The sequence below is a fragment of the Capra hircus genome, chromosome 3 (genome assembly GCF_001704415.2).
Source record: "Capra hircus breed San Clemente chromosome 3, ASM170441v1, whole genome shotgun sequence".
In the NCBI taxonomy this organism is placed as follows: Eukaryota; Metazoa; Chordata; class Mammalia; order Artiodactyla; family Bovidae; genus Capra; species Capra hircus.
In genome coordinates, this window is record NC_030810.1 from 27,608,417 (window position 1) to 27,620,692 (window position 12,276).

General features: G+C 42.2%; 1 long non-coding RNA gene across 1 annotated transcript; it reads left to right on the forward strand.

The window, feature by feature from the left end:
* Positions 3,377-11,434, forward strand: LOC102182091. The gene is made up of 3 exons (XR_001917902.1): positions 3,377-3,448; positions 6,808-6,843; positions 11,325-11,434. It is a non-coding gene; the product is annotated as an uncharacterized LOC102182091 (long non-coding RNA).

Consider the following 12,276-nt stretch of genomic DNA (forward strand, 5'->3'; position numbering starts at 1 on the left):
ATATTTTCTGGCTACAAGTTCTTTGTTAGATATATAAGTTGCAAATATCTTCTTGCTCTTGGTCTGCTACTGTTTTGAAAATAGTTTTATTGGAATATGGCTGCATGCACTTGTTTATATATTTTCTGTAGCTGTTCTTGTGCTACAAGTACAGGGTGAGTCATTGCATTAGAGGTCTAGTAGTTCACAACACCTAAAATATTTAGTGTCTGATCATTTACAAGAAAGTTTGCTAAGCCCTGCTATAGATAACTATTCATCATCTATTACCACAAATTTAATGGTTTAAAACAACACACACATTTATTACCTCACAGCTTCCATAGATAAATTGGCTGAGGACAGCTTAGCTGAGTTCTCTGCATAAGGTCTCGCAGGTTGCAGTCAGGGTGTTATCCAGGGCTGGATTGTCATCTGGAGACTTGGCTAGGAAAGGGGTTTATGTCCAAGCTCAATCATGTTGCTGCAAAAAGTAACTTCCTTGCCTCTATGAGAATGTAGCTTAGTTTCTCCTGGTTACAGGCCAGAGTCTGCCCTCAGCCCCTACAGGCCAGTACCCTGCCAGGTAGTCCTCTCCATAGGCAGTGTGCAACTCACAGGATGAAGCTAGCTTGAAGTCAAGGCCAGCAGGAGAGTGAGACAAAAGACACACCCTCAACTTTCTCACATTGTGCAGGCTAGAAGCAAGTCACAGGTCCTGACCACACTCTAGGGTAGGGGATTATCCATTTAGCTCAGTCATACAGTCATGTCTGACTATTTGCAATCCCATGGACTGCAGCATGCCAGACTCCCCTGTCCATCACCAACTCCCAGAGCTTGCTCAAACTCATGTCCATCAAATCAGTGATGTGATCCAACCATCTCATCCTATGTCATTCCCTTCTCCTCCTGCCTTCAACCTTTCCCAGCATCAGGGTCTTTTCTAAGGAGTCAGTTCTTTGCATCAGGTGGCCAAAGTATTGGAGTTTCAGCTTCAGCATCAGTCCCTCCAATGAACACCCAGGACTGATTTCCTTTAGGATTGACTGGTTGGATCTCCTTGCTGTCCAAGGGACTCTCAGGAGTCTTCTCCAACATCATAGTTCAAAAGTATCCGTTTTTCTGTGCTCAGCTTTCTTTATAGTCCAACTCTCACATCCATACATGACTACTGGAAAAACCATAACTTTGACTAGACAGACAGACCTTTGTCAGCAAAGTAATGTCTCTGCTTTAATATACTGTCTAGGTTTGTCATAGCTTTTCTTCCAAGGAGCAAGTGTCTTTAAATTTCATGGCTGCAGTCACCATCTGTAGTGATTTTGGAGGCCAAGAAAATAAAGTCAGTCACTGTTTCCATTGTTTCCCCATCTATTTGCCACGAAGTGATGAGACCAGATGCCATGATCTTTGTTATTTGAATGTTGAATTTTAAGCCAGCTTTTTCACTGTCCTTCCTAGTGGAATATACAAAGGCATGAATGAATACCAGAAAGCAGCAATCACAGGGGTCACCTTAGAGCCTGTGTGCCACAGTAGCTATTATTAATATATTGGTCTCCAAGTTTGCAGGTTGGAATCTACAAGTTTAAAAGCTTCTTCCTATATGTCTATCAGGGCTTCCCTGATAGCTCAGTTGGTAAAGAATCCACCTGCAATGCAGGAGACCCCAGTTCGATTCTTGGGTTGGGAAGATCCACTGGAGAAGGGATATGCTACCCACTCTAGTATTCTTGGGCTTCCCTTGTGGCCCACCTGGTAAAGAATCCTCCTGCAATGTGGGAGACATGGGTTCTATCCCTGGGTTGGGAAGATCTCCTGGAGAAGGGAAAGGCTACCCACTCCAGTATTCTGGCCTGGAGAATTCCATGGACTGCATAGTCCATAGATTGCAGAGTCGGACATGACTGAGCGACTTTCACTTTTACTTTATATATATATAATTGAATATCTGTTTTTAAATAAAACATGGGTTCATGCCTACAGTTTGTTTTGAAACTGGTTTATGTAACAATCTCTTCAAGAGTTTCCCATCTCTTTAAGAATTCTTAAAGAGATGGGAATGCCAGACCACCTTACCTGCCTCCTGAGAAATCTGTATGCAGGTCAAGAAGCAATAGTTAGAACTGGACATGGAACAACAGACTGGTTCCAAGTAGGGAAAGGAGTACGTCGAGGCAGTATATTGTCACCCTGCTTATTTAACTTATATGCAGAGTACATCATGAGAAATGCTGGCCTGGATGAAGCACAAGCTGGAATCAAGATTGCCAGGAGAAGTATCAATAACCTCAAATACACAGATGACACCACCCTTATGGCAAAAAGTGAAGAAGAACTAAACAGTCTCTTGATGAAAGTGAAAGAGGAGAGTGAAAAAGTTGGCTTAAAACTCAGCATTCAGAATACTAAGATTGTGGCATCCAGTCCCATCATTTCATGGGAAATAGATGGGGAAACAATGGAAACAGTGACAGACTTTATTTTGGGGGGCTTCCAAATCACTGCAGATGGTGACTGCAGCCATGAAATTAAAAGACACTTGCTCCTTGGAAGAAAAGCTATGACCAGCCTAGATAGCATATTGAAAAGCAGAGACATTACTTTGCTGACAAAGGTCCATCTAGTGAAAGCTATGCTTTTTCCAGTAGTCATGTATGGGTGTGAGAGCTGGACTATAAAGACGGCTGAGCACCAAAGAACTGATGCTTTTGAACTGTGGTGTTGGAGAAGACTCTTGAGAGTCCCTTGGACTGCAAGGAGATCCAACCAGTCCATCCTAAAGGAAACCAGTTCTGAATATTCATTGGAAGGACTGATGCTGAAGCTGAAGCTGCAATACTTTGGCCACCTGACGCAAAGAACTGACTAGAAAAGACCCTGATGCTGGGAAGGATTGAAGTCAGGAGAATAAGGGGACAACAGAAGATGAGAAGGCTGGACGGCATCACCGACTTGATGGACATGAGTTTGAGTAAGCTCCTGGAGTTGGTATTAGACAGGGAAGCCTGGCATGCTATAGTCCATGGGATTGCAAATAGTCAGACATGACTGAGCAACTGAACTGTATAACAATATCGTGAACTGTATAATGTGAATGTGTCTTTTCAGGTCATGAAATGTAGATCCATATCATCTAATGGCTGCATTGTACCCCTCTATATGAATATACCATGATTATTTAATGAATCCCCTCTTCTTAAATATTGCAGTTGCTAGTGATTTATGCCATATTTTACCAGGCTGCTGTAGAGTGTATGTGAGTGCCCATGTGCCCACACTAACACTGGGTGTGATTCTGTTACAGTCAGTGGCTTTTGATTAAAATGTACACATGAAACTGAACACTCCCTTTTTCTCCTTCCTTCTGCATGTCTCTTATTTAGATAAGAAGGCTGACTGTGCAATCACAATGACTGACTCGGACTTACTGGCTCTGATGACTGGTAAAATGAATCCTCAGATGGTAAGTATGACGGTATGTATGTCCTTGTATTAAGTGGATTTTAACCTGTTTCACTTCATCACCTATTTCAGCCTCATCCCATAAAGTGTAAAGTGGTCAAACCCACAAAACTCAGTGTTCCCCAAATATTCACTTAATGGAGGACAAATAGTTGTGGAGCTAGCCATGTGTCAGCCATTGCCCTGTGTGCTGAAAATGTCCAGATGAATGAGAAATAGTTCACATGCTCTGGGCATCCACAGTTTGGTACGAGACAGGTGTGCAGAAGAAGTGCAACCAAATATCTGTGGTGCCCTGTCTGGCTTGTGGTTGGAGAGTGTGGAAGAAGGAGAAGCCATATCTTCCTGGGCTGCCAGAGAATGCTTCACAGAGGGGATAATGCCTGGCTCTGTCCTGGGGGTGGTCAGGAGTCATCAGTGCACAGGTGGAGAGCAGGAGCCACCCAAACAGAAGAAAGGACTAGTTGTCACAGAGGCAAGACGTTTTACCTTTCGTATCTTTGCCTGTGCTCCTTTTTTGTCTGAGCTGTGATTTCCTTGACAAACTTCTTATCTTTTAAAATGATCTTAGGGACTTCCCTAAGATCCAGTGGTTGGTCCAGTGGCTAAGACTGTGCTCCCAAGTAATGGGGCTTGTGTTCAATCCTTGGTCAGGGAACTAAATCTCACATGCTACAACTAAGAGTTTGCATTCTGCAATTAAAGATCCCTTATGCTGCAGGTAAGACTCAGCACAGCCAAATAAAATAAATGAATATTAATTTAACAAAACAGAATGAACTTAGTTGTTACGTTCAAAGACTGCCTACCACACTGTTGGGGAGCTATAGTCAGGACCTCTTCTGGGCCACTTACTGGACTGCCAGCCTAGCGCTTGTCTCATTACACTAAGTTGTGATATGCCTGTCTCTTCTCCCAGTAGAGTGTGCATGTCTCAAGGGAACAAACCACATCTTGTTCATCTTTGTGTCTCCAGAACTTAGCATGATGCCTGGCATTTTTAAATTTTGACAATCACTGGATTAATTTGTATTTCTCTAAAATGTATTCATGGCTTGTATAGATTTTTCAGGCCCCCAGATTGTCAAGGGTCTTCTTATATTCTTTACTGGCACAATGTTGAGCAGACTTGATATACGTTATCGTAAATAACACAAAGAAGCTAAGATGCTGCTTCCCATTGTAGCCTTATTTTTTGTTGTTGTTGCCTCAACCTTATTTGGGCTTCCCTGATGGCTCAGATGGTAAAGAATCTACCTGTAATTTGGGAGATCTGATTCAATCCCTGGGTCAGAAAGATCCCTGGAGAAGGGAACGGCTACCAACTCCAATATTCTTTCCTGGAGAATCCCATGGACAGAGGAGCCTGGCAGGCTACAGTCCATGAGATCACATGGAGTCAGACAGAACTGAAGCAACTAACACTTTCAGCCTTATTTGTTTTAGGTCTTGTTCCTGTGGTGAAGTCACTCAGTTGTATCTGACTCTTTGCAAACCCATGGACACCAGGCTCCTCTGTCCATGGGATTTTCTAGGCAAAAGTACTGGAATGGGTTGCCATTTCCTTCTCCAGGGAATCTTCCCGACCCAGGGATCAAACCCAGGTCTCCCACATTGTAGGCAGGCGCTTTACCGTCTGAGCCACCAGGGTACCCTCATAATTTTAAAGACTGGATAAAACAACTAAATCTGACTCCTACTTGTATTCCTTTTAAAAATGCTTATTCTAAGCAACTAAGCACATTTCAGCTGACTCATTGACAAGGGAGAGACTTACATCTATGATGTTTCAGTTGAATACATACCATTGATGCTGACATTTGCACCCACTGCGCCCTCTTCAAAATCTGGACAGAACAGAGGCCATCAGTCCCAGAGCTGGCACGTCCCCCTTCCCACCCGCTGCAGCTCAGCCACTGTGCACTCCATACACTTCCTTGGTAGCGTGGTCAGGCTTCACACTCAGCTGCCCTCGTTCTCTGTTTATCTGTTTACCACCCATTTGGAGAGTAAAGTGTCAGCTTACTTTTCCTGAACACCTGTCGGCACCCAGAGGAATTAAAGATAAAAATGGGAGACCTTTGTGTTAATGTGCTAATGGTCTCCCCTTATGCTCAGAAGAGGATTTGACTGGAAACCATTAAATGCAGTGAAAATTATAATTTATATGTTTGGCTACAGTTGAAGCAAAGCAATATGCTCTCTAGCAGAAAGCACATATGAAGAGCACCTTAGGGCCCAGATTTAAATGATTCTTTTGTTTGGAGTCTCTAAAAGGTGAAGACTCATTTTTCTCTGTAATCATTATTAAATAAAATGTAATTTCTTCTTTTAATTAAGAAAAGGGAAATATGGTGAGTTTCTCTGGTAGGAACTACTGGTCCATATTTTTAAAAGACATATGTTAAATATATTGTGTTCTGAGACACTTGACCTTTAAGTCATCAGACAGAAGGCTGTGTGCCATATAGAAAGGAAATATTTAGTTTGTCCAGACAGAGGAGGGGGGGGGGGAAAGGAATTAGTCACCCTCACCAGAAGGTGTAGAGAAGGCAGAGCTCTGTGCTTTCCCACCAGTGTGGCAGAAGAGCTCCTCACTTCTTAATATACTTGTTAGGAAGTGAAGGCTACCAGCAACTTTTCCTCTATTTTAAGAATTGAGTAAGAAGACTGAGATCATAGCAGAGAAATCATGCTATGTTCCCAATTTTGCTATTTCTTTAAAGTTTTTCCTGGGGTTTTGTTACATGGTAAATTTAGCAAACATCATGTGATCTAATCCCAGGCAGTTGTTAAGTGGAACAAATTGTGGCTCTGCACTTGGGACTGGTTTGAGTCTCCTTATTGAGCCAAAGATTCACACAGGCACCTCAGCAGGCTGCCTGGCCTCCCCATGTAGGGAATACGTCTTTATCATGTAGACCAAAAAAGGGAGAAAAATGGTGACATTTCATTGCCTAGATGCATCTGTAATCGAATCCCAAGTTTCTAAGCGTGTTACACATGTGCTTTTCCTCCCTGCTGGCAGACCCACTGAATGTGTAATGTTTTTAAACAAAATCAGTCTAGTATGAACCCACTCTGCCTAATATTTGAGGAAGACAGGTAATGGCAGACTCAATTTCTAAGAGAACAGATTTGGGAAAGCTGTGTCTTTTGACTGCTCTGTGTAAAGCGTGACTTTTACAAATTTACCCTTGCGAGGAATCTGGTGCTAAATCTGTTCCCGAAAGCCAAGTTTCATATTTTGAAGAAAGTTTAAGAGACTTGGATAAATAAATTATCTTGGGGCTGGACAGTCTGGAAATATTAACAATCTCAAAACAACAAATACTAAATTTTCTTTCTTCTTCCTCACAGGCCTTTTTTCGAGGCAAATTGAAAATCACTGGCAATGTGAGTCTGGCTATGAAATGACAAAATCTCCAGCTTCAGCCACAGGCAAAGCTAAGCTGTAAAGAACTCCCTTTGCCTACCTTTGAAAATCAAGTTGAGATATATAGATATACATATTTTCATTGTCAGAGCTTAGATTGAAACTACATATTGGGAAATAGCATGAAATTTGTTTTTAAATGGGTGTGACCAATCTCGTTTTTCCTAAGCCCTGGGTGAATAGAACCTGATGGTTTACTACTGCTTTGCTGAATTGCATACAACTGTGCATTGCAAAGTTAATATGGTAATTATGGTTTGGGGTAAAATTGAATTTTAGAATAAAATTAGGAATAGCAAAATCCAAAAACTATGTAAACAAAAGCTCTCATTTTGGTTATAAAGTACATTTGAGGATTCTTGTGCTGAAGATTCAATTTAAGTTTTCTGTGGGAGAACTAGGGAAGAAACAGAACGCCAGTAGCTGGCCATATTTAGTGTCGTGCACTTAATGGCCTCAACCTATTTCCCAGTGACAATTTTTTAAATTCTGTATTGGGATTTAAAAAAAATCTTTAAAATTTTGCATTTCATGCCATCAAAGCAGTATTTTTTTCCCACATTAAAGAAATATGATCAAAGTTTGGGAGTAAATATCTATTTTTAAATGAGTTTCTTTCTTGAAAAAATTCAGTGTATTAGAAACATAAAATGCTGTTGAGAAAATTGAAGAAATGAGTTTGCTTTGACATGCACAATTTTCAAATTATACTCTTATATTACTTTAATTAAATTCGTAAAACTCTTTTTTCTTTGTTATAATTTTCCTTTTCCATATGTTTAGTTTACTAGCCACATTTATCTTTCTAGATTTTCTAATGCTAATGCTGTTTCTATAATTCAGTAAGATATGGGGTAAAATAATGCTTTCAGAAGAATGTTTAATAGAAAATTGCTCTTCCTCATCTCTCTTTTTTTTTAAATTGTATATCTTCTTTTTGTTCAGAGTTCTCTAAATGATAGAGAGTAAGAGAAACATTGGAGATTTACAATCTGAGTTATCTAGACTACTATTTACTGCTACGTTCCCATAGTCAGTCACTACTAGTTCTTGGTTAGGGATGTACTGTGTTGTGGTGGAAAGGGCACCTGACTAGGAGTCAGGAGTCTTGTTTCTCTTAGGCAAATTAGTAATGTCTGACAGTTTCTAACCTGTTAAAATAGGGCATTTATGATGGTCCCTAAGGCTCCCTCTGTTCTGATAATCCTGTGAGTCTACTCAGAGGCCAGCAGAACTGTTTGGGAGTTATTTAGGCCATGCCTTTCTGCTGTTACACAATTACTTTTACCCAAAGATGGGTCAGAGGCAAAAAGCTGGGTGGTTTCAGTTGTTTGTTTAGATGTTCGGCATCTCTACTAATCAAATCAGCACTGTGGAGCCCATAGCCCTTGGCCATTTAACTTTGCATGTTCTGCAACAAGCAGAACAGTATCTGGGAGTGGGGCAATATGGTAAGTTAAGCCAGTATAAGTTGATTTCAGGTTTCCCAGGTGGCTTGGCAGTAAAGAATTCACCTGCCAATGCCAGAGCTTCAGGAGATGCGGGTTCGATCCCTGGGCCAGGAACATCCGCTGGAAGAGGAAATGGCAACCCACTCCAGTATTCTTGCCTGAAGAATCCCATGGACAGAGGAGCCTGGCGGGCTACAGTCCATGAGGTCTCAAAGACTCATACATGACTGAACAATTGGACAGGAGCATGAGTTGATCTCAAGTCCCAAAAATGCATTCAGAACACAGACTTACTTTCTAATCATGTTGGCTTTTTATTCTGTGAAGAAAAAAATACTTCAAGAAAAAAGTTCCAACAAAATGTCTGATTTACTTGCAATTTGGATTTGCTGTATTATTCTGCTCCCTGTTGTTCAGGATAACAGGAGATATTTGTTATAGGCTTTAGGATGAACCTGAAAAAAAAAAGAAAGAAAGCCCAAAATTGGTTCTTGGAGTAGAGCTGTATCTATATATAAATGCAATTTATATTATTCAAAAAACTAAGATCATGGCATCCAGTCCCATCACTTCATGGCAAAAAGATGGGGAAACAATGGAAATAGTGACAGAGTATTTTCTTGGGCTCCAAAATCACTGCAGATGGTGACTGCAGCCATGAAATTTAAAAGACTCTTGCTCCTTGGAAGAAAAGCTATCACAAACCTAGACAACATATTAAAAAGCAGAGACCACTTTGCCAACAAAGGTCTGTCTAGTCAAAGCTATGGTTTTTGCAGTAGTCATGTATGGATGTGAGAACTGGACCATAAAGAAAGCTGAGTGCCAAAGAATTGATGTTTTTGAACTGTGGTGTTGGAGAAGACTCTTGAGAGTCCTTTGGATTGTAAGGAGATTCAACCAGTCCATCCTAAAGAAAATCAGTCCTGAATATTCACTGGAAGGACTGATGCTGAAGCTGAAGCTCCAATAATTTGGCCACCTGATGCAAAGAACTGACTCATTGGAAAAGACCCTGATGCTGGGAAAGATAGAGGGCAGGAGGAGAAGGGGACAACAGAGGATGAGATGGTTGGATGGCATCACCAACTTGATGAACATGAGTTTGAGCAAGCTCTGGGAGTTGGTGATGGACAGGGAAGCCTGGCATGCTGCAGTCCATGGGGTCACAAAGTGTCAGACACAACTGAGCGACTGAAAGCCTGCATGCCCTAGAGCCCATGCTCTGCAACAAAAGAAGTCACAGCAATGAGAAGCCCGTGTACTGCAACTAGAAAGTAGCCCCCGCTGGCCACCATTAGAGAAAAAGCCCAGGCAGCAGCAAAGACCCAGCACAGCCAAAAACTGAACTGAACTGAACTGAACTGATATTATAAAAGAAAAGTACTTGATAAAAATGTAGTAATAGTTTAATTTCTAGAGAAGCATCATTGCTTGGAGGAGAGAGGTTAACTGGCCTTAGTTAAAACTAATGCCATTACTGGTTTCGTTACTTGAGCAAGTTGAGCTTCAGTTACCTGACTTAGAAAGTGGAGATACTAATATTGACCTCCTAGGATTATTGAGAGTCTAGAGAGATAACATGTAAAGTACCTAAATGAATGTTAGCTATACATCCTCAGTTCAGTTCAGTTCAGTTCAGTTCATTCGCTCAGTCATGTCTGACTCTTTGCGACCCCATGAATCACAGCATGCCAGGCCTCCCTGTCCATCACCAACTCCCGGAGTTCACTCAGACTCACGTCCATCGAGTCAGTGATGCCATCCAGCCATCTCATCCTCTGTCATCCCCTTCTCCTCCTGCCCCCAATCCCTCCCAGCATCAGAGTCTTTTCCAATGAGTCAACTCTTCCCATGAGGTGGCCAAAGTACTGGCATTTCAGCTTTAGCATCATTCCTTCCAAAGAAATCCCAGCGCTGATCTCCTTTAGAATGGACTGGCTGGATCTCCTTGCAGTCCAAGGGACCCTCAAGAGTCTTCTCCAACACCACAGTTCAAAAGCATCAATTCTTTGGTGCTCAGCTTTCTTCACAGTCCAACTCTCACATCCATACATGACCACAAGAAAAACCATAGCCTTGACTAGATGGACCTTAGTCAGCTCTAGATTAGTGATCACACCATCATGATTATCTGGGCCGTGAAGATCTTTTTTGTACAGTTAGCTATACATCCTAGCTATTCTTAATTCCCTTACTGTAAGTGCAAGTTCCCTTTTTCTCCCCTCCTTTTGCCTCTGTGATGTGCAGTATGATGCCTATAGTTTTTTCAAAAAAATAATTTTATTTATTTATTTTTGGCTGTGCTGGGTCTTTGCTGCTGCCTGGCTTTCTCTCTAGTAGTGGTGAGTGGGGCTAGTTTCTAGTTGCAGTACATGGGTTTCTCATTGCCGTGGCTTCCCTTATTGCAGAGCATGGGCTCTAGGGCGCGCAGCTTTCAGTAGTCACGGTGTGTGGGCTCCATGGCTGTGGTTCACAGGCTCTAGGGCACAGGCTCAGTAGTTGTGGTGCATGGGCTTAGCTGCTCTGAGGCATGTGGGATCTTCCTGAACCAGGGATCGAACCATGTCTCCTGCATAGGCAGGTGGGTTCTTTAGCACTGAGTCACCAGGGAAGTCACTGTAGTTTTTTTGAATCTTTTCTCATTTGTTCATTCACTGAACAAATATATCTTGAGTGCCTACTGTCTATAGAATACCATATTAAGGGTAATGCTAGACACTGGAGATAGTAGTGAGCTCCCTCCCTTATAGTGCTTACAGCCTAGTGGGAGAGACAGTCAGTCAAAGAATCATTATTACAGACTGATGTGTTTTTCAGGAGATGATGAGGGTGCTGTGATGGAGAGTCACAGTGAGGGGCCACCTTTGAGACAGTGGTTGAGGGAGACATCTCTGAAGAGGTAATAATTAAGCGAGATCTACAGAGTGAGGAAGGAACCATGCAAAGAACCATTCAGGAAAGGATGAAAGATGCTTGGCTTGTTCTAGGCATTGCAAGAGGGCCAATGTGAGTGGAATATAGTGACCTAGAAGGACAGCTCCAAGATGATGTTAGATAGACACACAGGAGCCAGCTATATTGGCATTTGTTCATTAAGGTAAGCCACTTGTGCTTCATTCTTTGTGCATTTGGAAGCTTTTGAAGGTGTAGCATTACATATATTTATTTCTCACTCATGCTATATATCTGCTTTGCCATCGTATCTTGTCTAGAACCCAGTCCAATGGAGTGGCAGCTTCTGTCTGGAGCCCTGGGATTGTCAGGACCAAGGAAGTTAAACAGCTGAAGTACGTGTTGACTCTTAAAATTACCTGTAAGTGATGCTTATCACTTTTGCTCCCATTTCATTGTCCAAATAATGTCACAGGCTCCTAACTTCACAATCTTACCATGTGCCAGAGGAAGGGAAGGGAGTTGAACTATTTCTGAAGGAACTGATGGCCATAACCCAAGGGCTCTCAGCAGGGGAATGAAATGATTTAAACTGTCACCGAACCTGCTGTGAGGAGAATGTACTGGGCTACCGGGTTGGAGAATGGAAAGTGGCAGAAGATGGTGTCCTGGACTGGGCTGTCAGTAGTGGAGGTGTTGGTAGACGTGCAAAAGTAGGCAGAAGTAGAGCTGACGGAACTTGGTGACCAGATGCAGGGGGAAGAATGATCTCCAGTGACTGGCCAGGTGAATGGTGGGTCATGACTGGAATGATGAAGGGACAGCAGATTTTAGGGAGAGTGGCTGAAATAATACGCTCCAGTTTTGAACTTGTTGTTAACTTTGAGGTGCCTGAAAATATTTCTTGGTAGAGACACCAGGAGGCAGCTGGATTTATGAGACTGGAGCTCAGAGGCGAAGTCAGCTTGTAGACACGCATTTGGAGGTCTTGAACACTGGGTGGTGTGTAAAGCCACAGGAATGAATGGTATTGCCTGGGAAGGGGAG